Below are 22,811 nucleotides of genomic sequence, written 5' to 3' on the forward strand. Positions count from 1 at the left end.
TCTCCGACATGGGAAAAGCAGTTTCATTTTTTTCCTAATTGGGCTTCCAGGACAGAGTCATCCTATACATTTTGATTATCTGTTGTCAATACTACATTTTGAGCGGTCTTTTTCCTTATTTCCACGTTTACCTCTATTGGCAAACTTGATGGCTTAGTTACAATATAGAACAATAGATAGAAGGTTATGTGCTCGCGCTCTATTGTCAATAGTACAGGATAGAACTTATTAGGACTGCTACTAGGGAAAATAATGACGTCTATCTACCATCATAAATAATGTGGTAAAACCACATCAACAAAATTGCATACGATGTATCCCGAGCTAGCAATCAAAAGAGATGCTGTAATGAACATTAAAGAAGAAGACTGACACCAGATTTGGAATAAGATGCTTTATTTAATAGTTGTTTTGTACACTGTTTGATTCTGCTCGGGATACATCGTATGCAATTTTGATGGCTCAGTTATTGTTCCAAATGCCGTGGTCCGTTTTTCGTGTAAGCTAGCTGTTTTTGGGTGCTCTAGTGTATTCCCTTCATCAAGGTCACTTATGCACTTTACATCCTGGTTAGTAGCTTGCATAGATGTTTGATTTGTTAACGTCGCTGGTTTATTAGACTTGTTTTCTCCATTTGTTATTGATTCCTTAGAGCTCTTAGGGTCTTGATTTTGTCCGGGTTGTTGAATCATTACTTTCGGGGTACTAGTGGGCTTAATAGGTGTCTGTAGATTTCCTATTTGTGGGTCACTATGTATTGACATTAAAACCCCTGTTGGATCTTTTAGAAAATCAAATACATTTTTGAGGGATTTTTGTGCTTTTCTCACCCATCCTCGCAATTGGAGATATAAGGGTCTGATTTGATTCCTTTGGTTGTGCTTTTGTTTTTTCAACTTTAGGTTTACCTGCCCTTCGTACAGGAGGACCCAGTGGCCTTTCCTTTCCTGAGCGCATTGTTTGCTATCTGGGGGTGAAGTGGATAAAACAGGCACTGAAAAAGAGTTGAAATGGAATGGAGACTGCTCACTCTGAGCTTCTTCACGAGCAGCCAGTAATGTGCCAGATTTTTCGTAGAGTATGTGGTGTACATGGGCTTATATGTACTTTGTTTACCTTTGTTGATCTTTGTTTGCCTTGGTTATACTGCAAATATCTGATTAGCTGTGTCAAAGTCTGTTTCAGTTTATATCTGTTTATTTCACTTTAGCTTTCAATTTGGTTTATTTTTGCTTATTACTGGTCCAGACCGTGGTTTAGTCAATAATCCGAAAAACACACTGTTTTCCACCGATCTTTGCTGACTTACTTTTTACTGCTGGGTCGTGGGCTCACCTCCACCTTCACATCCACCTTCGCTGCACTGCACATTGGAAGACCAATCTGCTGCCCACACAGCAAAGGCTCAGGCACACACACCAGCCCTGCTCCCAGCCTGTCCGTCTCAGGCCCGCAAAAACCGCATGCACCGGACGCCAGAAATGCCAAAAACACTGAGAACGCCAGCACCAGAGTAGAATAGTAAGGCGTTGTGGCGTGGCGTGGCCTACCCGGCAGCAGGGCCAGATAGCGGGACCGAAAAGTGGCAGCCGTCGGGAGGTAAACAGCGGCTGCGGCAGCAAAGAAGAGCGGGGGCCCCGGGGGATCAAATCCAGCAATTCCAGCAAATCCACATGCCAGCGCCCCCAACCTCAACTGTCAGCTGCTCGGCAGTGGCAGCAGCTTCGGCTTTGGAAAATCGGCAATTCGGCAATCAGCAGCTCCTCAGCAATTCGGCAATTGGCTACAAAATAGTACAATGTTACTATGTTAGTTTTTAGAAGAAAATCCAACTCTTTCTGGCAGATGAAACCTTCTGTGAAAGCTTTATTGACAGTAGTATCTATCAAGATTTTTAGTTGTACAGGGGCCCTCATGTTAGATGGTTTGTAATGTTCTGGTTTGTTTAGCATGCTATTTTATGTTAAGTTAATTATTTCTTCTATAGCGCAGGTTCACCATCAGGTCTCTTCGCGCTTCTAGAGGAGAAAATTACAACAGACAATGCATTAGAGCCGGAAAGAACAGACTTAAATTGTGGTCAATGCCTCCAAAAACAAGATGGTTTTGAGTTTTTTCCTAAAAAGAAGGAGATTCGGTTCTTTACACAAGTTTCCGGGAAGATTGTTCCAAAATTGTGAAATCAACGTGGAAAAAGCTATCCCACCCTTGCGGGCCGAGTTGAACCGTGGGACAACCAGTTGGCAGGCAGCAGAGGAACGGAGGGCCCGAGCAGGAGTGTAACGTATCAGGCGATCCCTGATATATGCTGGAGCCTGTCCATAGATGGCCTTATGGACAGTGCAGAGGCCCTTAAAAGATGCTCGCTGCCTGATAGGTAGCCAGTGAAGTTTGGAAAGCATTGGGGAGGCCTGGGACCTTCTAGGGAGGTTAAAAATAAGGCGTGCTGCATCGTTCTGCACAACCTGTAATCTCCTTAATAATTTCCAGGGGAGGCCGATGTAAAGGGCATTCCCATAATCCAACCTAGACAGTATTGTGGCAGAAACAATGACCTGAAGGGAAATAGTAGTAAGAAGAGGGACACGCTTCTGCAAACTCCTCAGTATCCCTGTACAGGTACCAACCACTGCTGACACTTGGTTGTTCATAGAGAGGTCGGCATCGATTTTAATACCCAGACTTCTAACCACTGAAACTGGGATAGGAGAAACTCCCAATTCCTGTGGCCAAAACAGATCACACCAAGGGCTGTTGATACATGAAATAGCCAGGATTTCCATCTTGTCTGGATTTATTTTAAGTGAATTATCAGTCATCCAGCTTGCTGTAAAGTGCAGCACTTCTTGTACGTGATCCTGACTGGCACTAGTGGTGTTGATCCATACAAGTAGCTGAGTATCATCTGCGTAATTAAAAACCTGGCAATCCAGCTGAGCCAAACTCTCCACCAGCGGTTGAAGATATAGATTAAAAAGCAGAGGTGACAGGGCCGAGCCCTGTGGGACACCACATGTCAGGGAACCGGCAATCGATACCTGATCCCCCACCTGTACCCTCTGCGTTCGGTCAGCCAGGAAGGATTCAAGTCATTGAAAGGCAGATCCCTCTATCCCTACATTAGCCAGGAGAGACAGGAGAATGTTATGGCTGACCGTATCGAATGCCGCTGAAAGGTCTAATACAATCAGGGCACTCGATACTTTCTTGTCAGCCATTAATCTCAACTCGTCCAGAACAGATAACTTCACCAACTCTGTACTGTGGTGAGCTCTAAAGCCTGCTTGTCTAGGATGTAACACTCTTTGTTCCTCAAGAAAAATGGTCAGTGTCTTGAGGACATGTTGTTCAAGTACTTTAGCTAAATACGGAAACTGGGAAATCAGCCTATAATTCTTGAGGACAGAGGTGTCTTCTCCTGATTTTTTATGTAGGGGAATAACTCTGGCCTCTTGCAGCCCAGGAGGAAGGTGGCCTGTATCAAAGGAAGTATTCAGTAAATTAAGAATTAGGCCCTCTAGACTCGGCAAGGCCATTTGAAAAATTCTTGGAGGGCATGGGTCTGCTGGTGAACCTGATTTCACTCGGTTTGCCAGTGAGGATAAAGTTTGAACATCCAAGAGAGGGAAGTCGGTAAGCCTAGTTTCAGGTGGAGGGGAGGCTGTGGGTTGGAAAGGGGAGCCACGACTCAAAGGGGAATTTTCTATCTCTAAAAGGATGCCATCAACTTTTTGCAAGAAGAAAGCCTGAAAAGCATCACAGTCAATCGGAGAGTCAGATGACTTAACCTCCTTATTATGACTGAGTTCTTTCAAGATTTTAAAGGTTTCCTTCTGCTTATTCATGGCAGACTGAATTCTACCCTCTTAGTACTCAGCCTTCCTTTCTGTGATCGCATGTTTATAGAGAGAGAAATTTGATTTATACACATTAAGATCTTCCGGCTTATAATCCAGCCGCCACCTCCTCTCAGCTTGGCGAAGCTTTTTCCTTAGATCTCTAAGTTCATCATTGAACCAACGGGCGCCATGCTCTTGATGTCTGATTTTTACCTTTCTCACCTGTATTATTAGGTCAAGAGCAGAGCAAATGGTGGCCATGAGTTGGTTATACCCTTGCGCCAAGTTACCTGAATGGGGGCAGATGCCAGTACCTGCATCAGGGGCAGAGGCTAAGTGGCTAGCTTCAACCTTCTTCCAATCGCGAATTAGTCTCGAGGCTGGGGGTGGCCGTGATGGCTGGCAGTCACTCGGGACCCAGCAACTCAGAAGAAAGTGATCGGACCAAGCACACGGGGTGATTTGTATCTGGGTAGCCAAGGGCTATGACGACCAGATAAGTTCTAAAATATGACCTTTATTATGTGTGGGACTATCGACAAACTGGCAGAGGTCAAGTGCTTTCATCGCAGAATCAAGATAGCGTACTGTGGAATCTTTTAAAGCACTGTCCCAATGAAAGTTAAAATCACCTACTATTAAGAGTCTTTTGTAACGGGTACATAGGTCCATAACCACTTCCATAAAGAGGTCTGTGAAAGTAGGAGGGGACTGTGGGGGCGATAGACTACCATAAATAGGAGGCAAGAGTTTTTAAACAAAATCCTACCCCCTAATAGGTCAGCTCCCTTAAGGTGTTCAGCAAGGGCTTTAATGATCGTAAGATGTTTCATAAAAATAATGCCCACTCCACCTCCTCTCTCACTTCCCTGCCTATTAAGCCATAGTGCTTCATAGCCGTCTGGAAGGGCTGCGATGATATCAGGGGCTGAAGAGTCCCCTAACCAGGTCTCCATAAGAGCCAGGACATCAATGTCGCTCTCATAAAGCAAGGTGAACACTTCTAGGTGGTGTTTATGCAGGGAGCATGTATTCAAGACACGCATATTAAGTCTGCATGGTATACCAGTGTTAGATTCCGATTTAAAGGTCGCCTCATCTTTCAGTAACCGGTGTGTATAGATGCATTAATGCCATTAATTTTATCCGTATATTTGGCCATATCCATTATAACTATGCCCCCTGCTTTATCACATGGTTTAATTGTGATGTAGGGGTTGTTTAGTAACGTTTTGAGGGCATTTCTCTCTGAAACAGTAAAATTAGGTTGTGGCTTAGGGATATATTTAGTTATTTTTTCTATTTCCTCAATCACTGTTTTTTCGAAGATGCAAACCTCTGGCCCCACCATTTCTAAGGTTGGCGTAAAGGTAGAGGGGGGTTTGCATCCTAAATAGTTAGCGTCTTGTTCGCTTGGTTCTATTGTGGCAAACTATTTTTTTAATCTTACCTTGCGGAAAAAACAAAACAAGTCCTGATTCAAGCTAAAACGGTTAAGTTGTTGACTAGGAACAAATAAGAGGCCTTTACTGAGTACTTTGACCTCTTCTATAGATAATACATTCTGTGACGAATTGAAAATGGGTATCTGTTCATTCTGGTCTGGGTATATTATTATTTCCAGTATTGGTGATTCCTTGTCCTTATATATGGCTGAGAATGTGGAGGGTCTATTGGTTGGTAAAAGTTCCTCTCTGTTCTTGGGAATCTGATTCTGCTTCTGCCCCTGCCTCTCAACAAACAAGGGGAATGTGATTGAGCTCTAGGGTACTGTTCTAATGAATTACCTCTCTGATTCCTTTCATTGTAATTGGAACCTTCTCCACCTGCCTTTCCATCATAGTCTGAATCTGACGAATTGGTGTCAGAGAAAGTAAGTGTTTTGCCAAGTCTATTAGGTCGCTGATTATATTGGCCTAGTTCTGAAAGTCCTTCTTGGTAGTAGTTGCAATAATCATGATACTTAAATAACTGAATTTTAAAATATGTTTGAAAACAAAAAACTTTATATATAAAAAATCCAATCTTTTTTGGATAAACAAACTTATATAAAAAAGACAAGTGAAAATGTGTGCTGAGAATCTATTGCTGTGAGAATAAATTGTGATTAGAGTCATTACGGAGTTGCAAATAAGAGAGGCTAGATAAGAGGTTTTTTGCTATATAGAGTAAAGGGACTTGAAAAGCAGAGTCTGACAGTCAATGTACTCATTTCTAAGTGAAGCCTTTGCAAGACTTGTTGTAATATCTTTTGGTGGCTTTTATATACCCACCAATTGTCACTAGTTGTTATCTGTTCAGAAACGCTGCCCTGTTACTGGTGTATGTCCATGTTGCTCCGTCCTTTGAGTGTGCGCTCCCACCCTAAGGGAATTTCACTAATGGTTTCTTTTGGTTGGCCAACGTTTTTAGAGCCTATTTTGAATTTCTTTCATGCCTTGTGTTGCAGTTTATGTGGTGTAGCCATTTCTGTTGACATTTTTATTTAATATAGGCGTTGATTAGGATGGCGGACTAACAAAGTCCATCCGCCATCCTGTCTGGGGCAGAGACCGTCCGCCACAAGGGAGGAGGCACTGTGCCCCGAAGTAGGATGCAGCTGCCACAGTGGTGGGTGCATCCTGCATTTTTAACATTGTGGCCGACGGTGCTGAAAGCACCGTCCGCCGCAATGTAAAAAATGCATGTTGTGCGTTTCACAGCAAAACATGACAGGCACCGCACAGTGCCTGCCATGTTGTAATGTGAAACGCAGCCCCCACCCCCTCTTCACCCTGGGGGCCCGCAACAGGCCCCCAAAGCACGGACCGTATGCCTTTTCGTGGCAGCATTGCAGCCACGGAAAGGCATTTTCCTCAGACCATCCTAATATGGCTGGCGGTGTCTGATGGACACCGCCACCATATTAGACCTTTTCCGCCACGGTCACAAGGCGACCGCGGCGGAAAAGCGGCAGACGGTCTTCCCTGTAGTGGTGTTTCAGGGAGCCATTCTGACTTTTAAAATGTCAGCAACTGTTTTTATTTTCAGGAGGTTGGAGTCATTTACCCATTTCAATGCTCAGCAAGGCCACCCATGTAGCATTGCATTGGAGTTGCGAACCTTGCTGAAAAATATTAAAATTAATGTATTCACACACTAACTTACACATTAATGCATGCACTCACAGACTCAGTCTTAGACTCACACATCCACTCACAGACCCACTCGGAGATTCATGTACCCACTCACAGACATATTCAGACACAAATGCACTCACTCGCAGACCCATTCAAATTCTCACATCCTTACTCAGAGACTCACACACCCACTCACAGCCCTACTCAGAGACTCATACACCCACTCACAGACTCACTCAGACACTCACATACCCATTCACTAACCCACTCAGACATTCATACACTCACTTACAAACACACTCAGACACTCATGCAACCCCTCCCAAACCCACTTAGATACTCATGCATCCACTCACAGACCCACTCAGGCAGTCACACACTCACTCACAGACCCACTCAGAGACTCACACACCCAATTGCAAACCTACTCAAACATTAATGCATGCATTCACAGATCCACTCAAACATTCACAAACCTACTCACAGACCCACTGAGACACTCACTCATCCATTCACAGACCCACACAGAGAATCGCACACCCATTCCCGACCCCCCTAACACCCTTTCATAGACCCAGTCAGGCACTCACACATCCACTTACAGGCCCACTCAGAGACTCATGCACTCACTCAATGACCCACACAGAGATTTATGCACCCACTCACAGAGAGACTCATATAGCCACTCACAGAGTCACTCAGACACTCATGTACCCACTTAGAGACCCAATCAGACACTCATACTCCCATTCACAGACTTACTACTAGATGTATGCACCTACTTACAGACCTAGTCTGAGACTCATACAACTACTTACTAACCCACTCAGACACTCACTCACCCTTTCAGAGATGAACTGAGAGACTCACGCATCCACTCAGAGACTCATTCAGACACTCATGCATCTACTCTCAGATGTTCTCAGACACTCATGCACCCACTCAGAGGCCCACTTAGACACTCACACACCCGCTCTTAGACCCACTAAGACACTTAACACCCACTCACAAACCCATTCATGCACACACTCACACATCCACTCAGACACTGATGCACCCACTCACAGACCCACTGAGACACTCATGTGCCTATTCCTACTCCGAAAGTGATGTATGTACTCCCAGACCAACTGGGAGACATATGCACCCACTTACACACACACACTTAAAAAATCACAAAGCCATTGCCATGTGCCTAAAGTCAAAATGAGAGTTGTAAATCTTAAATGTGCTGTTGCACATTGAAATTTTGATTGGCATAAGAGTGTCTCTTAGAAGAACCTTTGGGTTTATTGTGTTTAGATGATAGCTATACATACAATGGGATGCAGTCATTTAAGTTGTTAAGGAACATCTGTGCTGACTTTGTCAGAGAAATGGAATCCATCACTTCTATATATATGGTCCATGACAAAGCGCAAGTTGTTATTGTAGATGGAGTTTATGTTGTGATCTCATAGGAATGCTGAAACTGTTTTATTATTTATAATCTGGAGATTAGATCCATGCAAAGTAAGGAATTATAGTAATTTATAAGGGCATCCAGTAGCATGTCTTTCAAAGAAAGTGTGTACAAGCACTTTTCATCACTTAAGAATGTTGGCTGTTCATGATTTTGAAATACGAAACTTAGTTAAGAGGCTTTAATATGTCAACACTCCTGCCAATTGTTTAAGAGAAATAAATAGAGCTCTTTTGCATGGTAAGGTAGCAGACGTAGAAAAGATTTGTGCAGTTGTGTAGTTTGTTTCTTTGGTCCTGAACAGGAGTCTAGGCAAAATGAGGAGTTGGTTCCTGGAGGTGTAGAGGAACAGGAGGCAGGAATTAGTACTGATAACTTTATAGAAGAGATTACAAAATGTAGCAGTTTCTTCAGAGAAATCAGAATGTGTTTGCATTTGTTGTTGACACATTTGACAAACTCATAATGTTGCTTTGTACTCAAAAACTGAACAATGATGAGTGATGGAAAAGGGAAGAAACTTCTTTTACTAAATTGATTATATTAGATTGTCTAAAATTGTACAATGTAATAAATATTCCGTGGTTACTATATATCACTTCCTCTCTAGAAATGTTTTACAAAACATCAGTATGGTCAGCTACATCCAAAATATTTCCGATATAGGTCAGATCTGAGATCTAAGGCTGAGAGGAATAAATCTACAGTTTCTTTGCACATATCAACAATTTAGAGGCGGGTGCCAATAATTATTTGACATATGTGACCTATGCCCAGCGCCGCTTTGTGCTTTTAAGATTGAGATGTGGCATCATTCATCACCTTGTAGCATTCCCTAAAATGAGGATCAATTCACCTGATGAGGACCTTGTTGGTGCGATAATAAAAGTAAACAGAGCACTTTGCACATTATGCTGTTTTGCAACTTTTATCAGAATCTAAGAGGTTTTATCTCAAACCATTGTTTGACATTCATAATATTAGGTCACACAAAGTAGCAATGAAATTCCTGGTAACACTAGGTGACCCTCTCATATGTTACAGCGTTGCCCTGTTCATACTGAAATCAATTAACCTGGGGAAAAGTATCAGAATATAGTAGAAAAGACTTGAATTGATTTTATTGATTCCGTTGTTGATTTTTGTCTAAGCAATAATAACATCATGTCTATTTTGAAGCCTATTTAATGTGAAAATATGTCTTGATATAATACAAGAAATGAAATGTTTTTAGTAATTGTGATTGTATCGGCCTCTTTAACATGTCTTTTTAAAATGAGTTATACTTGCACTTTTAAGGCTCCCTCTTCCAATAGTCGAATAAAGATTTAAACAAACTAGTGTCAGCAATTTGCTGTTTAGTTACTTCTAGAAGAGCGCTTCGGTGGGTATACACTCAAAATATCGAGTTTTCAATATCGATTTGCATTAATATCGATTAAAAAATATAGAATGGACACAATATTGACTGGACAGAATGTAGACTACAAAAATATCGAATAGGATAGCACTAATATCGAATCAAAAATATAGAATGGACATAATATCGAATGGACAGAATATAGACAACAAAAATATAGAATGGACAGAATATAGACAACAAAAATATAGAATGGACAGAATATACACTAAAAAAATATAGAATGGACAGAATATAGACTACAAAAATATCGAATTTGAGGTAAGTATGTTAATATCAATTTTTAAAGTGTTTTTTATGTTAGTATATGTTTAAAAAGTGTAAATTTATTTTATTATTTATATTAATTCATTTTTGTTATGGTATTTATTTTTTGCGTAATATAATTCTGTAGCGGGTTGTGGGTTTATAGGAGAATAGGGTGGAAAGTAATTTAATTATAATTAATTACATTTGTTAATTTATGTATTGGAATTTATTTGGAATGACATGTTAATTAATTATTAATTGTTAATTAATTAAAATATAGTTGTAATTAATTTTAATTAATTGATTACTTGATAATTATGTTAATTTTAGTAATTTATTTTCTGTAGCGGGTTGTGGATTTATAGGGGAATAGGGTGAAGTAATTTAATTATAATTAATTAAATATGTTAATTTATTTATTGGTATTCATGTTGAATTCATTGTTAATTATTTATTATTGGTAATTAATTAATATATAATTGGTAATTAATGTTACTTCATTGATTAATTGATGAATATGTTAATTAATGGGCTTAAAGGAGGAGTTGCTTACTATAGCCTTAGAGCCCATAGTAGCAGGCTGTAGAGGGTTGTGGGTTTATAGGGGAATAGGGTGGGAAGTAATTTCATTATAATGAATTAAATATGTTAATTTATTTATTGGTATTTATTTTGAATTAATTTTTTATTAATTTGTAATTGTTAATTAATTAAAATATGATTGATAATTAATTTTAATTAATTGATTAATTGATAAATATGTTAATTTTAGTAATTTATTTTCTGTAGTGGGTTGTGGGTTTATAGGGGAATAGGGTGGGAAGTTATTTAATTATAAATAATTAAATATGTTATTTATTTATTTGTATTTATTTTGAATTATTTGTTAATTAATTATTAATTGTAAATTAATTAAAATATAATGGGTAATTAATTTAAATCGTTTATTAATTGATAATTTTGTTAATTTTATTATTTTATTTTCTGTAGTGTGTTGTGGGTTTATAGGGGAATAGGGTGGGAAGTAATTTAATTGTAAGTAATTCACTTTTTAAAATCTTTTTCTTTAATCTAATTTTTTTTTTTAATTGTTAATTAATTTATTGTTAATTGGTAAATCATTTGTATTAGTAGGTAATTATTTTGAATAAGTATTATTTTTTTTAATTGATTAATTAATATATTTTATAAAAGTGTTAATTATTTAAATACGTTTGTAATTGGTATTAATATTTATTTTATTTTTATTTATATATGAAGTATTTACTTTCCCTACTGTTGCACTCACTGGAGTGGAAATAGTAGTTTTTACCCTCCTGCTATCCAACGCTTTCCCTACTGTTGCACTTACTGGAGTGGGAATAGTAATTTTTACCCCAACGCTATCCAACACTTTCCCTACTGTTGCACGCTTCAGAGTGGGAATAGTAATTTTTACCCCTACGCTATCCTACGCTTTCCCTACTGTTGCACTGTCTGGAGTGGTAATAGTAATTTTTATCTCTACGCTATCCAACGCTTTCCCTACTGTTGCACTCTCTGCAGTGGGAATAGTAATTTTTACCTTCCCGGTATCCAATGCTTTCCCTACTGTTGCACTCACTGGAGTGGGAATAGTAAATATCATGCCTACGCTATCCAACGCTTTCCCTACTGTTGCACTCTCTGGATCGGGAATAGTAATTTTTACCCTCCCGCTATCCAACGCTTTCCCTACTGTTGCACTCATTGGAGTGGGAATAGAAAATTTTACTCCTACGCTATCCAACGCTTTCCCTACTGTTGCACTCACTCGAGGGGAATAGTAATTTTTACCCTCTCGCTATCCAACGCTTTTCTTACTGTTGCACTCTCTGGAGTGGGAATAGTAATTGTTACCCCTACGCTATCCAACGCTTTCCCTACTTTTGCACTCTCTGGAGTGGGAATAGTAATTTTTACCCTCCCGCTAGCCAACGCTTTCCCTACTGTTGCACTCACATGGAATGGGAATAGTAAATTTTACCCATACGCTATCCAACGCTTTCTCCACTGTTGCACTCACTGGAGTGTGAATAGTAATTTTTACCCTCCCGCTATCCAACGCTTTCCCTACTGTCGCACTTTCTGGAGTGGGAATAGTAATTTTTACCTTCCCGTTATCCCACGCTTTCACTACTGTTGCACTCACTGGAGTGGGAATAGTAATTTTTACCCCTACGCTATCCAACGCTTTTCCTACTGTTGCACTCACTCGAGTGGGAATAGTAATTTTTACCCCTACGCTATCCAACGCTTTCCTTACTGCTGCACTCTCTGGAGTGGGAATAGTAGTTTTTACCCCTACGCTATCCAACACTTTCCCTACTGTTGCACTCTCTGGAGTGGGAATAGTAATTTTTACCTCTACGCTATCCAACGCTTTCCCTACTGTTGCACTCTTTGGAGCTGGAATAGTAATTTTTACCTTCCCGGCATCCAATGCTTTCGCTACTGTTGCACTCACTAGAGTGGGAATAGTTAATTTTATGCCTACGCTATCCAAGGTTTTCCCTACTGTTGCACTGTCTGGAGTGGGAATAGTAATTTTTTCCCTCCTGCTATCCAACGCTTTCCCTACTGTTGCACTCACTGAAGTGGGAAGAGTAATTTTTACCCCTACGTTATTCAACTCTTTCCCTACTGTTGCACTCACTGGAGTTGGAAAAGTAATTTTTACCCCTACGCTATCCAATGCTTTCCATTATGTTGCACTCTCTGGAGTGGGAATATTAATTTTTACCCCTACGCTATCCAACGCTTTCCCTACTTTGGCACTCACTGGAGTGGGAATAGTAAATTTTCACCCCTATGCTATCCAACGCTTTCCCTACTGTTGCACTCTCTGGAGTGGGAATAGTAATTTTTACTCTCCCGCTATCCAACGCTTTCCCTACTGTTGCACTCACTGGAGTGGGAAAAGTAATTTTTACTGCTTCGCTATCCAATGTTTTTTCTAATGTTGCACTCACTGGAGTGGTAATAGTAAATTTAACCCTCTCGCTATCCTATGGTAAATATATTGTATATTTTTATATTAATACTATGGTTATATATATATATATACATTCACTGAAAAAAACATAGGTTTTAGCCCATATATAGTTAGGGATTAGCATTTACAAAACCTTAATTTACTCGCACAAAACCATTGAAATTTGCATATATAGTTAGATGCAATAACTATATATCGCGCACCCGCAATCCACTGCTGATCATATCACATATTACATCATTCATGACATGGTCAGTGACATCACTGATGACATCACTGATGACATCTCAAATGACATCACTGATGACATCACTGATGACATCTCAAATGACATCACTGATGACATCACTGATGACATCTCATTTGACATTACTGATCACATCACTGATGACATCATTCATGTGATAATACGATGAACCTTTTCAGACTCTAATATAACCTTAGATACACTCAATGTAAACAGACACTCAAAGACTGTCACTCATCCATGGAGTTACTCACACACCTAGTCAGTCATGCAAAGAATCAATCACACCTCCATTTCCTCAACTATACAGTTATACACACCTTACTTATTCAAACATATACTAACACATATTTACTCTCTTATACAATCCCTGATACAAATTCACAATGATGCATACAGCCACTCACACATTCACTGGCTCTTAAGCACAGTTATTTATATATGTCAACTCTCACATGTACTGTGTTTTACATATGTACTTACTTTGACATGTAGCACTGAGATATCCATTCACTCACCAATACACTCATGCACACCGCCCATACAGCTGTTCCCACATGCAGTTTTGAACCAATACATCTAGTGAATCAACTGCTCACACATCTATTCACAGAGTCATACACCTCCCAGCCACCCCCACACACACACTCACTCTCCCATACAAATACTTGGGCAACGAATCAATAACCCATATAGTTACTCATATAGCTACTGATCAACACATGCAGCAGTTTACAGAACAACAGACATAATGATGCACAAATTAAGACAGTTTAGTCACTAACCCATGCACTCAGTGAGACACATTTAATCACTCACTCATACAGTCAGTCATGCACCTACTAAATCCTTCATCCAGACACTTATACATCCACTCATTATTCAATATGTAAGACATATTTTAACTTTACAGAAACATACAGTCACTGGATGTTGTCATCAGTGATGTCATTTGAGATGTCATCAGTGATGTCACTGACCATGTCATGAATGATGTAATATGTGACATGATCAGCAGTGGATTGCGGGTGCGCGATATATAGTTATTGCATCTAACTATATATGCGAATTTCTATGGTTTTGTGCGAGTAAATTAAGGTTTTGTAAATGCTAATCCCTAAATATATATGGGCTAAAACCTATGGTTTTTTCAGTGAATTTCAATGGTTTTTTAATAGCAAATATCAAAAGCTGTCAAATGTCAAGTACGTGATAGGTAAAAACATTTTCGTGTTTATGCACGCTGATGTGCTTTGAACGCTGCCCCCCCCTCTTTTCTCTTAGAAGTACTCTCTCTTTGCAGATAGTGAAGGGTATTTAACGCAGGCCTTTGCCCCCGTTGTAATCAGTCGTGCCTGCTTGTCTCTCCATTTGATTGATTGTTATCCAAGCATTTACTATTTTAGAATTGATTCTCTTTGGTTCATTCTCTATTTACTAACAAGCACAAAGTCGCAATACTCTGTTTAGTCTTTGCAGATAGTGAAAAATCGTGTAAAAAAAAAAAAAATAATCGAGCAAAATCAGTAGGCCACTAATGGGATCTCTTTTTGACCTCGCTAAAATAGAAACATTAGGAACAACCCTTCATGAGAAATACGAAACTAGTGAGATGAACTGAGCTCCACACCATGATGGCTGCAAGACAGCTCGGCTACACCACCCACCCCACCCAAAATAACGATAAACTCTATGCAAATATTATAAATTTATACAACACACCAGCAAAGTAACAGGGTAAAACATTTTATTAAATAACTATTTACATAACTATTTTATACTTTTTGTTGCCTGATCCGGCTAGCTCAATCGATCGAGCATGAAACTCATGCACTCTGATAGCAAGCGTTGCTGCTGATGCTATGCAAACAAAAACTGGTTTTCAGTTTGTACATTCTTCAAGATTTTTCATCCAAGGCTGGTTGAGAGTTTGTAGAACAATGGCTTCAGATTTTCAACATACGGTGTGGTGGCGCGGACTGGGAGGGTGCGCTTGACTCCTGCCCCCTCCCCAAGTCGTGTTGCCCTGGCGTGGCCTAAGATCGCCCCGACATAGGCGGCCGGCTCCCGGGGTCCGGCGGAACTTTTTGCCTTTTGATGACTCTTCCATTCTGGACCTTATCCCACAATCCGTTTGACCTGAAGACACGCTGTAGTGGGGTGCCCCTTTACCGTTTCAGTTGCCATTCCGCCCGCTTTTGCTACAGTGTGCCTCTTCCGTGATTCAGCTGTTTACCGCCCGCTCTTGCGACTACAGCGTCTCGCTCACCATGTAGTTGAGTTGCTCCCGCTCTTGCGATGCAGCTATAGGCGGCTGCCACAGGACTCTCAAAATGGCGGCCGGCTCTTCAGATTTGGGCGTGGTCCACTAAAATGGCCATGGGACAACTTGGAACTCGGACGCTTATCTGCTAGGGCTTGGGCCCCATTCTCGAAAGCGTCCACTGAGCCTTGAAGATTCTACAAAAGTCTTGGGGGCCCCCGACTCCCGCAGGCTTCTGGTGGTGAGCGGCTGCCATGATTGCTTGTGGAATGGCCACGACTGAGATACGAGATAGTGGTGCTCTCATGCTAACGCCAGCTTCAGTCTGAAACATCCGGAAACACTGTAGACTACCAATTCGATCAGTTCCGGTAGCGCCCCAACGTGACCCGGTAGAGAAGAACTTGCCCTCCCCTCTTTGACTGATGGTTCTTGTTGCCTGTCCCTTCTGTTGTCATTTAACAGAACTTTTTAGACTGCTGAAAGGGGTTGTGTTCCGACCGCTGGTTGGTGTAGACATTTTGACTATATTCTGGACCTACGTTGTCGCGTAATGCGTTATATGACACGCCGCGTTAGCGCACCCAGAAGTGCTCCGGTGCGCGAAGCGCAGCTTCCCGGAAGCGATCCTGGGCGCGGCGCGCAGCACGTAACGTAAGCATAACAGGTCATGTGACTTGTTAATAAAACTTTTCATTGGTTCATTTTACTTTTGTTATTCTAATGATGAAAGGCTTGGTCATATGACCTAAAAATTACGCTTTTTATTGCTTTCGAACATTATTTTTTCTTAAACATATATGTTATAATGTTCCAGGCTAATGTACTTTCCCGGAAAATTTACAACTGTCCTGCAAGTAAAATATATTCCTTTTTCTAGAAAAAGGGCGTTTCTTCGTCCCATGACGGAGCCGTTGAGCAAAAGATGCTCGGCCTGCTGTCTTAGTCGCCGATACGCCTGAATATCAGATTCTTATTGATCACTTTATGTTGCAGGAGTAAAAAACACAACAGCCCTTGACCATTTATCTTTACTGCGTTCCTGCGTATTATACCTTTTATCCGTCATGTAATTGGACTGCTTTATTTCACTTGCCTTTTACTGATTCGAAAACAGTGACTAAAATTAAAAACTTTACCAATGTAAATACTACTACCATGTTTTGTTTTAAAAACCTTTATTGTGAAAATGTCAGTATACAAATACGGGCCTATAACCACGTGGGCCGGCCACAGAGCAAACTGGAATCGTATATGATGAGGAGACATTTACACTGTAGAGGAACGCAACGAGCGGGCCATTAGGTTGCAAGAACTAAGGTGTCTAACAGTTGCGGAATCGGTGGACGTACATTTTGTAATTAAAATACGACAGGGCCACTTACAATAAAATTATCTAGATATACATTTGCGGGCAAGTACCATGGGTGACGTTAATTCGAACTTTCAATAGTACAGTAATCAATAACACATCAGAACTTAATATCAATAGGGATGTCGAAATATTCAATCAATTCTCGTCCCTGCCCGCCATGTGCTTCAAAACTGCATACGTATCTCGTGATATCAAGGTTGTGCAACCAGTACACAACAAGGAGTTACGAGTCCCATTTATACCGACGCCATTTTGGGCGAGGCCGGGCAGGTCCAGGATATAGTCAAAATGTCTCCACCAACCAGCGGTCGGACCAGAACCCCTTTCGGCAGTCAAAAAAGGTTCCGTTAAATGACAACAGAAGAGATAGGCAACAAGAACCAACAGTCAAAAGAGGGGAGGGCAAGATCTGAAGCCATTGTTCTACAAACTCTCAACCAGCCTTGGATGGAAAAATCCTGAAGAATGTACAAACTGAAAACCAGTTTTTGTCTGTATAGCATCAGCAGCAACGCTTGAGTCAGCTTTGTGTGAAGCCGCCATTTTGATTCAATCAATAGCGTCCCCCTGCACACATTCAGGGACCTGGTTGTGTCTTCAGGTCAAACGGATTGTGGGACAAGATGCAGAAAGGAAAAGGAAAAAAGTTCCGCCGGACCCCGGGAGCCTGCCGCCTATGTCATGGGCGATCTTTGGCCACACCAGGGCAATAGTGAAGCTGCAGCAGGTGCAAATAAGCTTCAGACAGTGTTACAAGCGCTGCTCAGAACTCTCAACTATGACACCACCTCCGTGCCATCCGGATCTTGGCGCCTTGTGCTGGTTCCGACCTATTCACACATCGGTCCGCTACTGACACCACCTCATAGGCCAACGGGGCACCCCACGCCGACTTTCGGCGCAGCATTGTAGGATGGCCACACCAGTGCGGCAACTTGCTAGACACCACCTCGGTGCCATCCAGATCTCGGCGCGTTGTGCTTCCTTCGGCCTACTGTAGCCGCAAGTGCGGACGCAACTCAGCTCGATAGAGAGTGAAACACCAAGGGGCGCCCCACTGCAGCCGAGGAGCCACCATCTTGGGGGCGACGCACAGCATCACATTGCTTTCCAATGCAATCAGATCCTCAAACAGACCCCACTGACTGACGCGACCTCACAGGCCAACGGGGCGCCCCACGCCGACTTTCAGCGCAGCATTGTAGGATGGCCACACCAGTGCGGCAACTTGCTGGACACCACCTCGGTGCCATCCGGATCTTGGCGCGTTGTGCTGCCTTCGGCCTATTCGCACATCGGTCCGCTACTGACGCCGCCTCACGTGCCAACGGATTTTCTATGCTTTTTATAGCAGCGCGTAACGTAAGCATAACAGGTCATGTGACTTCTTTATAAAACTTTTCATTGGTTCATTTTACTTTTGGTTTCCTAATGATGGAAGTCTTGATCATATGACCTAAAAATAACACTTTTCATTGGATTAAAAAAAAAAATTCCCAAACGATGAAAGCCCCACCTTGTTTCTAGATGTTTCAGACTGAAGTTGGCGTCAGCATGAGAGCACCACCATCTCGTGGCTCCGTCGTGGTCATTCCGCGAGCAATCATGGCAGCCGCTCCCCACCGGAAGCCTGCAGGAGTCGGGGGCCCCCAAGACTTTTGTAAAATCTTCAAGGCTCAGGGGACGTCCGAGTTCCAGGGTGTCCCAGGGCCATTTTAGTAGACCAGGCCCAAATCCGAAGAGCCGTCCGCCATTTTAAGAGTCCTGTGGCAGCCGCCTATCGCTGCACCGCAAGAGTGGGCGCAACTCAACTACATGGTGAGCGAGACGCTGTAGCCGTAAGAGCGGGCGATAAACAGCTGAATGGAGGATGAGGCACAGTGTAGCAAAAGCGGGCGGAATGGCAACTGAAACGGTAAAGGGGCGCCCCAGTACAGCAGACGAGCCTCCACCTGGGGAGGCCCGTTCACGCCGCCTCCCCCCCCCCCCCGGGGAGCCCCACGCCGTTTTTCGGAGCAGCATTGTAGGATGCCAAAACCAGTGCGACAACTTACTGGACATCACCTGGGCCATCCACATCTCAGCACGTTCTGCTGCCTTGGGACTATTCGCACAACAGACGCTACTGACGAGGCCTCCCCGCGCACCCCCTTGGACGCCCCATGCCGTTTTTCGGAGCTGCATTGTAGGATACCAAAAACCAGTGCGGCACCCAGGTAACGTTGTGCTGCCTTGGGACTATTCGCACAAAACACAGCTACTGACCATTGTTGCTTCTTTTTTCAAAAAAATGTTTAAATGTATTTACTGTTTTTGTTGCGTTCTATATATTTATAAGTTATTAAAGTGTTATAATCCTACTACTTTGTTGGAGTGCTATATATTTTTAATGTGACACAATTGTAAAAACTTTGATGTACAAAGAGGCATCCCTGGAATCTTCCGCTTCAGGCTCGGTCCCACACACCCTCACAGTGAGAATCCCCTCCCCAAGCACAATACAGGATGGTTATCAGATAGTAGGAATGCGTGTGGTGTAACGAATCTCATCGGGTGGGGGCCTTGATCTACTGTAACTCCTTTGAAGAGGGGTGATTCTCTACAGCTGGGGCCATAAACTACATCTGCAGGGCTAGGTGATAGCCTGGGACCGGCCTGGACAATCGGCCACAGAGGAAGAGGAGTGTCAGAGGGTGCAGTAGTGAATAGAATGAAAGGGTGGTGTCGGGCGGGCACAGGGTGTGATTCTCAGGGAAGAGCAGCGCACATGGGAAGAGGTTTCTGGCCCATGCATGAGAGAGAGAACGGGGTGACCAGTGCGTGGGGGAGATGCTTGCGAGGGTGGGGAGCCATGCTGAGGATCGGCGGCGTGCAGAGAGTGGGTCTGGTCAAGGCATCTAAAATGGCTGCCGTGCTCAACAAAAGTGTGGCATTGCAAAAAAGGCAAGATGGCGCAGACAATGTTTATCAATAAGGATTAATTTATAACAATTATTTTTAACAAAATATTTACTCGCAGTGACAAAATAGCGGTCAACAGTTCCGGATTTCCATCGAATCGAACGTTAACAGACGTCACGCAGCAAAAAAAAAAAACGCTCACGCACAGCCGCTGGAAGACATGTATCAACATATATGAGCCTCCTCAGCCACCCTCAGAAAACATAAGGGGTCAGAATACGTCTCCCGTACCCCCTTATACCTAGAGGAGTGTCAGAGGGTGCGGTAGTGAAGAGGGTGAAAGGGAGGTGTTGGGCGGGCACAGGGTGTGATTCTCAGAGAAGAACAGCGCACATGGGAGGAGGTTTCTGGCCCATGCATGAGAGAGAGAGCTGGGGTGACCTGTGCGTGGGGGAGATGCTTGCGAGGGTGGGGAGCCATGCTGAGGATCGGCGGCGTGCAGAGAGTGGGTCTGGTCAAGGCATCTAAAATGGCTGCCGTGCTCAACAAAAGTGTGGCATTGCAAAAAAGGCAAGATGGCGCAGACAATATTTATCAATAAGTATTAATTTATAACAATTATTTTTAATAAAATATTCACTCGCAGTGACAAAATAGCGGTTAACAGTTCCTGATTTCCATCGAATCGAACGTTAACAGACGTCACGCAGCAAAAAAAAAAACGCTCACGCACAGCCGCTGGAAGACATGTATCAACATATATGAGCCTCCTCAGCCACCCTCAGAAAACATAAGGGGTCAGGATACATCTCCCGTACCCCCTTATACCTAGTAATTTAATTAAATCGAAACACAAAATGGCGAATTCACGTTTCGCTACCAGTTTGCGACCCGGTTCGCGAACCGAGAAGCGCTTCTACCGCGAAAAATCAAATTTTTATTATTTGCCCCACGGGACCCTTTAATAACCCCAACATCATTCCTAGGGGGTTAAGAGGGGTCTACCTAGCCCCCTTTCATTAAATACCCCCTTCGTTTTTCTCCTCCTCTTGTCTCTCGATCCTACTCAGAGACAAGATGGCGGCCGCACCGGACTGTTTAGAATGTTGACAGACACCGGAGAGCCAATCAGCTTCGCTACGCAAAGCTCCGTTACGCGAAAAGTACGCGATCTGGAGCGCTATCTGGGACGCTGTCACAGATATATCTGTTTTTTTAAACGTTAATTTCTCAAAATCCACTGGAGCACATATATTGAGACCCAGCAAAGGCACATCGGGCAAACAGTCCCTACAATTTTGCCAAGTTTCGTGTAAATCCATTCAGCCGTTCGAGCTAAAAGTGAGGCCAAAGGCCCTATGGAAAAATGAATGGGAAAAATGCGTTTTGGGACCCCCCTTTTTTCTCGGCCCCCCCTTGACGAAACCCCCCCAAATTTTCAGGGGCTGATCAGAAACAAAATGTGCCACTTTCCTGAAAATTTCAGCCGATTCCGTCCACAAACACCAAAGTTATTAGACATAGAATTTTCAAAAGTTCCATAGAGAAAAAATCCTAACTATATATACCTACTGGCGACCGCCAGTAGGTAATATATATATATATATATATATATATATATATATATATATATATATATATATATATATATATATATATATATATATATCCACAGAAATGGCTCCAACACTCGCAGTCCAATGGCGCTCTTAACACCGGTGCCGACTACAAAGCAGAGCCCCGCTTTTCTATAGTCATCCAAAGCTATCAGCCGATAGCGAAAGTCAGCACTCAACAAGGGTAAAGTTTTCCCAAAAATCACGATTTATTCCAAGATAGCAGCATACATCGCACAACACCAACGCGTTTCGCAACCCACTGTTGCTTGATCACGGTAGGGATACAATGTTGCAATTCACTTTTGTATTTTAGAAAAAAACGCCTCAAACATTCTATTGATCTCACTTCCTGTCCCACGACAGGAAGTGGTCTGGGAAATGTAGTTTTTTTAAGTAAAAGTCAGTGTTTGGGTTAGGAATAGCGCTATTTCAACAGACCCATTATTGTAAAGTATCTGACATCACAATTTATCATTATGAACATTATAACTTGGCCATCCAATTCTCCAGTTATAGATTTTGTGGACATTACTAGTAAATTATGAGCTCTCCGTGTGTAGGTGCACACATGGTGGACAGCAACAACCAAATTTTCATATTTAACACTTGACAGGGGTATTGACGCCCACAAGTGGGCCGATTAATTCGATGTGACATATTTAATAGAGCTCTCTAGTGAGCAATTATGCTGAATTTGCACATTTAATTAAATCGAAACACAAAATGGCGAATTCACGTTTCGCTACCAGTTTGCGACCCGGTTCGCGAACCGAGAAGCGCTTCTACCGCGAAAAATCAAATTTTTATTATTTGCCCCACGGGACCCTTTAATAACCCCAACATCATTCCTAGGGGGTCAAGAGGGGTCTACCTAGCCCCCTTTCATTAAATACCCCCTTCGTTTTTCTCCTCCTCTTGTCTCTCGATCCTACTCAGAGACAAGATGGCGACCGCACCGGACTGTTTAGAATGTTGACAGACACCGGAGAGCCAATCAGCTTCGCTACGCAAAGCTCCGTTACGCGAAAAGTACGCGATCTGGAGCGCTATCTGGGACGCTGTCACAGATATATCTGTTTTTTTAAACGTTAATTTCTCAAAATCCACTGGAGCACATATATTGAGACCCAGCAAAGGCACATCGGGCAAACAGTCCCTACAATTTTGCCAAGTTTCGTGTAAATCCATTCAGCCGTTCGAGCTAAAAGTGAGGCCAAAGGCCCTATGGAAAAATGAATGGGAAAAACGCGTTTTGGGACCCCCCTTTTTTCTCGGCCCCCCCTTGACGAAACCCCCCCAAATTT

The sequence above is a fragment of the Lissotriton vulgaris genome, chromosome 4_1, assembly GCF_964263255.1.
Source record: "Lissotriton vulgaris chromosome 4_1, aLisVul1.2, whole genome shotgun sequence".
Taxonomy (NCBI): Eukaryota; Metazoa; Chordata; class Amphibia; order Caudata; family Salamandridae; genus Lissotriton; species Lissotriton vulgaris.